This window comes from Dipteris shenzhenensis, chromosome 16, assembly GCF_047967505.1.
Source record: "Dipteris shenzhenensis isolate YYH24624 ecotype China chromosome 16, Dip_SZ_1.0, whole genome shotgun sequence".
NCBI lineage: Eukaryota > Viridiplantae > Streptophyta > Polypodiopsida > Gleicheniales > Dipteridaceae > Dipteris > Dipteris shenzhenensis.
The window spans coordinates 19,053,097-19,063,411 of NC_141611.1; the positions used below are offsets into that span (position 1 = coordinate 19,053,097).

General features: G+C 39.1%; 1 pseudogene; it reads left to right on the top strand.

Annotated features, from left to right (window-relative positions):
• Window positions 1-1,211: 1,211 nt before the first annotated feature.
• Window positions 1,212-2,450, top strand: LOC147892653 (uncharacterized; annotated as a pseudogene).
• Window positions 2,451-10,315: the final 7,865 nt, after the last annotated feature.

A 10,315-nucleotide genomic window follows, 5' to 3' on the forward strand; every position in this document is an offset into this window, starting at 1 on the left:
CATAGCCTTGTGCAATGGCTATCTACTCAAAGGCATCAATGGAATGCAATGGCCATGGCCTATGGCATGGTGGAATGGAATGCACAAGCTCATGTTAGTGGTCATTGATCAATGCTATGCTCATGTCAATGGTAAATTGCTTATATCCCCTCACACCCATTCTACATTTTATTTATGGTGGTCAGGAGACCACATGGTCATTGATACTAATCAGATGTGGTTCTACAAAGGGAAAAGATAAAATTTTGAAGCTTAGATAGGATGTGGGTGAAGATTCTATTACTGTGGATGAACAAATATTGGAGGGTCAGAGAGTAGCATGAGTATTCGCATTGTGTACCTTGCATTCCATAAAGTAGCATGCATTCCATTTCTTGGCATTCTATCCATTGTGTTTCATTCATCCCACTGAGTTGCATGCAATGCGTTGTGTAGCAAGCTTGTTGGAATTTGAATGAATGTTGTTTTTTTAATTTTTAAATTTTGTGATCTATTATTGCAGTTAAGAACTGTTTATGTTTTCCAAATTTGTTTACTACTTTCTAATGCTAGACTTCTTTGTTTTTTGAAGCAGTCCTACAAGTCGAGGAAAACCAAGAGGGAGCAAACGAGGTAGAAGAGGGGGCCAAAGAAAGGGAAGAGAGCCATCTCCTGAACATTTGAAAGCTCAAAGGATCCACTTGTCCTAGAAGAAATGTAGAGCCAAGAAGGTGGGAATGTGATGAAATAGATACTCGTGTGGGTCCCGACAAGGCATCTATGCAGATTATTCCTTACATTGTACGTCCAGAGATTTTGCACCTCTTGGAGAAGAGACAATACGTTAGCATAGATTGTACTTAGATAAAGGAGAGGATATTTTGCATAAGACTAGAATGTTCAGTTGCTTTGAGTCCCCTCCCATTCCATTATGCCGAGTGATCCCATATGCAAAAGTGAGGGGACTAAGAGATGATGTGTCTGGATTGAAGGCTGCTTTTGGAAGAGAAGGGTATGTGTAGGAGAAAGGAGATTTCATAGTTTCATGCTGGACATCTGCTAGAGAGTAGACATTTGTATCTGAGGACATTATGCGAGGATGAGATCTCATTTGGAGAATTGTGAATGAAGAATATGAAGCAGACATATCAGGAAGTCAAATTCATCATAATCTTTCAAACATAATGTTCTATGTCTAGGAGGGAAACCATCAAACAGTTGCATGGCAATCTATGATAAGAGAGAGATACTCCCATACTAGAGAGAAACATTATAGGATTTTGTATACTATTATTGATCTAGCAAGAGTTAGCAAAATAGCTTTGCTTTCTACCCGGCAAAGAATGAACTTGTAAGTGCTTCAAATTTATCTTTCTTGGGTTTTCTCTTCTTTGGGACTTATGGCTTAATTGGTTTTGACATGCTTTTATATTTAAGCATGAATACACATGCATTGGTGGTCATATCTACTAGGGATGAGCTCATTAATTGCTTGAATATTTGTTCTGTTGATCATGAAAGCCACATGAAGGAACTTCCTGAGAAGGATAGGAAGTTAATATTTCAAATACGGAAAAAATATACTAAGGGGAGTGAGCCTTGGTATCCTCTTAGCAGAAGATACCTTGGGAAGTTGATGTACAATGTAAGTTACATTTGTTTGGTTGATGCATCTTGTTAGTCATTCTATTTGTGGGGTTTCTTTACTCACATGTTTATTTTTTGGTTGATAGTTCAGATATCCCAATCATTAAACAAGAAGCTTGAGCAAGCAAAATTGACTTGTTTTATGGAAGAGCTTTAGAAGCTTGAGGAGAAGGAGCTTGGAGAGCTCGCTGCTTGTTATGGTGATAGGACAGGCAAGGTAATTCATTACTTCATGTGTACGAATAAAAATAGGCAAGATGATTTTCCATTCTATGTGTTTGAATTTGATCAATGATTCTTAGGTCGTTATTGTGTGATTTCTTCTTTCCCCTTAGATGTTGAACATACTTGACCCAAAATTGGGAGATGAATGGCGGGCAAAAGTGCTATCTTTTGGTTGGGGACCCAATAGCTTTGCCACATTGGACAAATTGAGCACGCTAGCATTGTATGATGCCCCCATTCATACAAAGATAGTATGGTTGTCCTTACTGGAGGCAAGCAAGGCAACCAAGGCAGCTTATGGCCTTGCTCGAGGGGATCACACATATAGAGTGTAAGTCTTTAGTTGTTATTACATTAATCTATGTCTTATATTCATTTTTGTTTCTTGATGTTAAATTTCAAATTCTTGTTTTAGTTGGTTGCGAAGAGAAGCGCTTCTTGAAAAAATTGGTCAGAAAGCCCAGGAGCTTCTTATTGATCTTCAGGATATCATGGGCACAGTGGTTGTTCCTCCAGAGTGCTCTTTGTATGATTATTATGAGGAGGTCAAACTTGAGGCAAAAAAATTTTGTCACAGAATGGAGTTTAGACACGTGTAGAATGACATGGAATATCATATGACATGTGTTGAATGGAGTTTAACTTCTCCACAAGACTCCTGTATCATGTAGATTCTATTGAACTAATGAGAAATCATACACTTTTCATAAGGAAGGAATGCATTCTATTAGTGACTCAAATGAAAATCATAAGGTCTTGTTTAAATCTTCAAATCTCTGCATGGAAACTCAAAATTCAAACAATTTTTGCAATGTTTCGCTCGGATTTGGCTTCGCTCAAAAAATGGGGAAACTCCCCCACTGACATCATCAATGCCCAACAGTGGTCATTAGGAAAAAAGGGAGCTCATTTTGGGGCCTTTTACGGTTTGGAAAAATAAGCTCTCAACCAATCAATAGAGGGCCAACGTAACGTTGAAAATTCACGAAAATAAGAGAAAATAGAAAAAAGAAACAATACTTAATATGTAGGTACAAGCGTGCTACATTAATGTGGAGATTGGTTTTTTATTCTCACAAGATCTTTAGACAAGAAGATAGAATATTTTATCTGACAAGGGCCTTCCCGCTTCCACCTTCCTTTGAACTTTGAAATGTTGTGCCGCCTTTTGTGCGAAAGGTCTACCATTCTACACCATTGCCTCATTGTGCAGCAGCCTTTCTTTTCCAAAACTGCTCCCTTGATCCTGTTTGACGTAGAGTAAGATGTTTCTCATCAACTGTCTGTCTACCCACTTTCTCTTTCTTGAAACTTCAAATTGTTATCTTAGTTACATTACTTTGCAATTGTTACAGATTCAGAAAATCTCCATGGTGAACCAAAACCACGGCCGTTCTTGTGGAAGACGCTCTGTGGATGATAATGCTACGAAGGCAGAATTATACCAAACATCCTTACCCCGTCGACCTGCTTCTTCTATTTCGTCGGTAGAGAATTCAAGTACAGTCAAAACGGAAGGAACTTGGGAAAGGTTTAGTGTTTCGAAAGGAGCATGGGTGCTCATGCAACCTAGCAAAAGAAAAAGACCCCAGACAAAAAACATTTTCTTGGCATCATGGAAGGGAAGAGTACGAGATTTTAAAATCACCAAAGGGAAGATATCCGTGAAAGAAGTTTTGATTCAGCACGTGTATATGCATAAAAGACTTGTGTTGCGAGACTATCCAAAAAATCTTCCGCAACACAGGCCTAATTGTATATTTTTCTATTGTGGTTTTTTTCTTTACGAGGTGTATGGATTTTTAAGATGAAGCTTTCTCTCTTAGCTTATTGACATTCTTGTGTTGTTTTATTTTAGATTTATATCCTTCATCATATGAGACATGGCAAAACGTCGATTGTATTCTGGGATTTATAGATGTTCTGCATGGATCGATAGGAGAACAACAATACCAAGGTCGAGATGCAACAGAGCTAGCTCAATCGGGTATATTTTTTACTGATCATTTTTATCAGTTGCTGGACAAAGCTAACACACATGGTGTATTAATAAAACAAGACCTTCCGGCATGGAATTCAGTGGATTGGCCTCACCCACATTCTAGTGTTATAGAGGCATATAGGGCGAAGCTTTTTACAGAAGTACAAAAAGCTCTGAGGCCCAATATTGCCACTAGGATAGTAAAAATTTCTTTATGCATGCCTCTCACAGTTTTTGTGGACTTGTTTAATACCTTTCCAGTGAAGGTTTCAAAAACAATGTTCACAGTTAAAGCAACAAATTCGGCATGCATGCCACAATTTTTGGATAAAGGTTGGGATAAGAAGACATGTAGTTCAGTGTTTTGTGAGGTTGTCCAACCTTCTATGCAACTGAAGTACATGGTTGCATCACAAAATTCTATTTTCTCTTTTTATTACAAGCGCAATCGAATGCTAGGCACAAAACTAGTCCCAATGGATCAAGATGAAGATTCTTTTGGTGCAGAAAATAAACTTATTGATATTGATGTTGTTGAGAATGGTGATGTGCTAGTCAATATCTCATTAAGAGAATGTTGCTCCCTAGCTCAATTGCGCAGTGACATTCTGTTTGAGACAGAAGGTTCTATCTCAAACGACTTTTTATTTATCTACAACAACAGAAAGGTACACCATTTGATTTATCCTAGTCTCATTAAGCATTGCTATTAGTTTAATTTACCACTCTGATTCATATTGCTTTTTTGCAGTTGCTCAAAAGAAGAGAGAGCTCAATAAAATGCAAAGACATTGAAAATTTAAAAATTGAGATAACACAGACTCTATAAACAAAGGTTTTGTATTCAATCAAGTAAGATTTTGTACAGAACTGTTTAGTTAAATATGTAGAACATATTTCTGACATCCATTTTCTATTTATGTACAGCTTGATCCAGAGGCTGCTCTACATTTTTTGGAGGATCTTTTTTCTGCTGCTCCATCCTGTCCTGTGCAGTATGTTGGTGTTGCTCCATTGTCTCCTCCACTGCCCCAGGAGCATCTCTTTGTTGCTTCTCCACCTTCTCCTCAACAACATCAGCAGCAGGTCTTTGCTCCTGTGTCTTCTCCTCCTCAGCACTATGTGATTGCTCATGTGGCTTTTGGTCCTCAGCATTAGGTGCTTCATCTGTGGCATTAAGGTGTATGACACCTTCTTGTACTTTAGAGCTCTCACCCAGCTCCACAGTAGCTGGTACAATAGGTTTGGGGGAGGCATAGCTCAAAAACCTCCAAATTATATAAGCTCTAAAATTATGTACATAGTTGGAGCTGAAGCTATCCTCTTTCATTTGCAATGGCAGATGATAATTTAGAACACTTTGTATCATTATGAATTATCTTCAAGCTAAATGAAAAGTATTTTTCCTTACAAGGTCTGGCTGTTCCTTCTCAAAGTAGCTTGAAAGTAGATATTTTGCATTGATCAGCACTCTCCATCCGCAGCTACTTGAATCATTTTGTTGTGGTGTCTGTACAGTTGGAAAGATATGTTAGAAACTGTTAGCATCTGCACAAAACAAAATTATTCAATAAGTTCAAAGACATAGGATTTAATAGACTTTTTACCTCTAGACTTATTGGCTCTATTGAATCCAAAAGAGAGACATTTGGAGGACAGTGATCCAATGCATCTAAAAGCCTTCTAATACAACTGCAATATGTATAATTTAGTTAGTATGATATCAAAATAATGAAGTTTTAAGTTCAAAAAGCACACACAGCACTTACAATTTCAGCTCTGTGTGTGTGTTTTTTAGAGAGTTGAATAGAAAGCATTGCTTCTGCTGGATGTCAATAGAAATAAAACTCCAGTGGTCACTGCATAAGGAAAAAAGCATAAGGAAATCAAAGGCTACAAGAGTTCCCAATCTTAAAGAAGAATCTTAAAAGTAGTCACCCACATACCTGCTATGGTATGGAATTAGCAAAACATCAATTACTTCAAAATTGCAGTGTTTGAACCAGCTGGAAATACTAATGGGAGTCTCCTTTGCATCTCTTAATTTAGAAGAAATGGCAGGATCAATAATATGGACTGTATGCTGTACAGAGGGGTGAAGCCAGCTTCTCATCATGCTGCATAGGACCAAAAAATAATTAGGGTAGGTTATAAAGGAGGTACAAGGAGGATTGATTTGCAAAAAATGTAAAATAATAGACACTTACTAGAGCATTGCAAGAATGATAGTATCTAAGCAATACTCATTCTTATGAGCCAATGCTGCTAAGCATTGTTTTGTCAAGTCAAAATCATTCACTGAAACTTCATCCTCAATATGGACAACTACATCAGGGTAGCTCCTGCAACCTTCTATGTATCTGCAGCTCCTTCTTTCCAGTCTCCACATCTATAATAGATTTTGTTTCTTTTATTTGCTGCTTCAGTGAGTCCTCATAAGCAGCCTTCCCTCTGGTGTTCTTTGAGTGCGTTACCTCAACAACCTTTGAACAAGCTTGTCATACCTCCATCTCACTTTGGACAAAGTGTTGAAGTCTTTGGCCATCAAAGTCACCCTCTGTGAGCATGGGCTGCTACAAGCATTGCATCTTCAAAATATTTTTCCAAGTAATCCTCTGCCATTTCGTGTAAGGAAAGAATGGCAGTTCTATTCCACCTGAACCCAAGGTTCCAACTGTCACAAATTTCTCTCACCAGAAAAGGTGCCTTGGGTATTGCAAAGCCTATAGCTTTCTATTGCCTCCTGATCTCCCTTAGCACACCTACACCATGATTCAATCTTTTGGCCTTTTGCTTGAGCAGGCTCATTGGCTTACCCTTCCTGCCATGTGCAGCTCTTCCCTTTGGAGGCACACTAAATTTCTTGGTACCTGCCCCAGCTGCTGTTGCTGCAAGCCCTGGCCCTTTGCCAACTTTCCTTGCAGTTGACTTGGTTCTGCATACAAAGGATTGGAAAGAGATCACAGACATGGAGAACATGTTTTGACAAAGAAAAGGCAATCACAAGGGTGGATGAAGCAATATAGAGAAATTTGCAATAAAATGCGATATGAGGAGTTTGAAATTTCAAACAGGTCCACATCGCCTTTTGCTGCAAATTTTTGAAATGACATGCTGGTGCATTCCTACAGTGATTTCTCTGTCTCTACAACTAAATACAGTATGAATGGAGTTTATGCAAGAAGATTACAGCTATGGATAGCTATGGAAGTCACAAAACCAGAATGACAGGGGTTGATGAAGCAATATTTCAATATTTGCAACACAACGCGATTTCAGCTGTTTGAAATTCCTAAGGCCTTCTCCTCGCATTTTCCTGCAAATTCATGAGGCAGCATGCTGGAATATGCCTTCAGTCATTTGAAGGTGTTTGCATAACCATACAGGATGGATTGAGTCTATGGAAGGCAAGAAGTGTGCACAGACTGAAGGGAGAACCCATAAGTACAGTTTTACCCTCACATGCAAATATCTTACTTGAAGATCTGCATTCCTATAGTGATTTCTCTGTCTTGACTTGAGTCTATGCATTTCCATGCAGGATGGATTTTTTTTATTGTAGGCAAGAAGATTGCAGAGACTAAGGGGAGAACCCATTGTTACTGACCTGGAATCTATCTGTGGATGTGCTGTGCTGCTGATGAGTAACCTGTGCTGAGGATGAACCTGTGCTGCTGGACAGGATGCTGATGTTGCAGAGTATGGAGGTAGGGAGGCAAGAGAGTAGAGACTGGAGGGCAAGAGGTCTAAAACAGGATAGCACAAATAAGTGCAAATACAAATAAGGCATCTTCTAAATCCCACACGTGTGGAATGTAGTCGTTTTTCACACGTGTGGATGGGACCCAGATCTCTTGGAGTTTGAAATTTGGCACATGTGAAAGTACACTTTATGCCTTGGAACTTGTGCCATTCATGATTTCATAATCAATACCACAACCACTCTTCCCTCCCCTGCCTCCCAATCTTTCATCCCTGCCATGACCCTCGCATCTTCCATTTCCTTCTCTCTGATCCTTTCCTACCCAGCACACTCCATCTAGACTGCAACCTGCCTGAAGACTACTACTACTACTAGATCTCTAGGTTACCTAGAGTGCAGAGTTCAAGCTAGTGAAAGAGCAGGAGATTTACCAGTGCAACATCATGGAAAAGGAAAAAAAAGGTTAGAATTCTAGATTGGTTTCAATGTTTTTTAACATATATTTCTTCCATCCATTGGATTTTTGATGTCCAAATGTCTTCACTCAACTCCATCCTTCTTGTTACATTTTCAATTTATACTGTCCAAGAATGTGGTAAATCACCTAGGAATTAGATTGGAGATGGATATGAATAGAAACTAGAAATTTGCAACAAAATGCGAGGAGACTGGTTTATAATTCTCTAAATAGCCCATATCGCATTTTGCTGCAAATTCCTATTGTTGACACATTCCTCATGAAAAGTTTCACTCAGCTTCATTATTTCTCTTGCATATGAGATCATAGTGTCCAGGAATCACTGAGATGAACCTAGTGCTTGATTTGACATGCACATGAACAGAACTTGAGAATTTGCAACAAAATGCGAGGAGAGTGGTTTATAAATCTCTAAATAGCCCATATCGCATTTTGCTGCAAATTCCTGTTGTTGACACATTCCTCATGAAAAGTTTCACTCAGCTCCAGCATTTCTCTTGCATATGAGATCATAGTGTCCAGGAATCACTGAGATGAACCTAGTGTTTGATTTGACATCATGCACATGAACAGAACTGGAGAATTTGCAACAAAATGCGAGGAGAGTGCTTTATATTTTCCAAATGGTCTCCCATCGCATTTTGCTGCAAATTCCTGTGTCTGATTTGGTTCTCACTTCTACCTCATTAATTTGCTATCTTTAGCCCTGTGGAAATCTTCCTTGATGATGAGAAATGTTTTTGCTTTGGAACAGCTGGCTCCCAGGCCCCACCTTTCAAGAGGAAGCTGGACTTTTCTGCTGCTATTATTAGACCATAGCAATCACCAGGTGAGTCATGAGATGTCATCAAGGAATTATCTGGTGATATACAATGCATTCACTGATTGCATATGTCAGCATATAGAATTCATAGTATATAAGTTTTTGAACAGGCAAAAAGAAGAGACTGGAGCAGAGTGCTGATTCTTCCATCAAAAAACAAATGGAACCAGAAGAGGACAATTCTCCAGATTTGCTCCTATTTGAGTTTCTTCACAAATGCAAGGCTCAGAGTAACTTCCATATATACCACAGTATTTTCAACATGGAGTTCACAATGAGCTCTGTACTGGAGCAACACAAAGATTTTCTTTCAGACTATTGGGATACCTTCAAAGAACTGACAGAGGCAGGAAGAATTGTGGAAGGAGAAAAGGTTTTTGTGCATATAAATCATCTTGTCTCCAATGACAGGCTGAGGTACCATGTGAACAGAAGATTTGACAGCCTGCCTGATCAATATAAATTCAACTGTACTTTGCACACCAGAAAGTGCAGAGTGCTAGAGGAAACCATGGCATTTCTTATGTACATTGTCTTCAGTCAGGAGTCTTTGGATGAACAAGGGCAGGAAATAGAAGAAGAAGACACATCTAAAGCAGAGGAAAAAGAGGATGTTTCTTTGGTCATAGAAATGGCAGAGCAAGAAGAAGATATCAACCTTCAGGATGAGGGGCTGCAAGTGGCTGCTCTTGACCTTGTTCAACTGAGGACAAAAACTTTGAGGGGAGTAGAGCAGTTGAAGATTTTGATTCAGAGCAGCAACTATGCAGTGCCCATGCTTCCAGGTGCCTTGATTGGTGGAAAGGATTATGTTTTCCTCCATGATATAGAGTGTATGTTCAATTTGAGGGAGGACTATGCCATTTCCCTTATTGCCCAGGCTTCAAGGCTTGACAAGGAGGTTGGCATAGAGGATGACCATTCACTACTGGCTTTGGAAACAATTTTTGATCCTATAGAGGCCCTTACATTTTGTTTCAAAGAGGCTGAAAAGTTCCAAGAGCTAGATGAAGCTGCCTTCCAGCTCACACAGGAAGCTATGAATCTCTCAGCACTATACATAGAAAAGCCTAAAGAAGAGGCTGGACAAGAGGGGAGAGGGATAAATCTTTGGAAAGATGAACTACTTGTTGCTGATGAAAATGAGAAGGTACTTCAAATCAAATACTTTGACTTTTGCTTAACTTTGTTTTTGTAGGTTGTGTATTGTCTCACTCCAATCTTTTGATATGTGGCAGCTACAAATTGAGGATGACACATTCCTCCAGAAATCAAGTGGAAGCAGGCAGGTTGGGTTTCGCAAAATGTCAGGCCTAGCTCATTATATTCATGATCTAGGCAGTGCCAAGATCTTGATTTACCATAGGCAGTTGAGCAACAATGGAGAAGCCATTGTTTACTTCTTAAAATGTTTGTCCAGGGCTTTAGGTGGACATGTTCTTTCATGGCAAAAGGAAAAGATCATTTTGATAGAGAGGT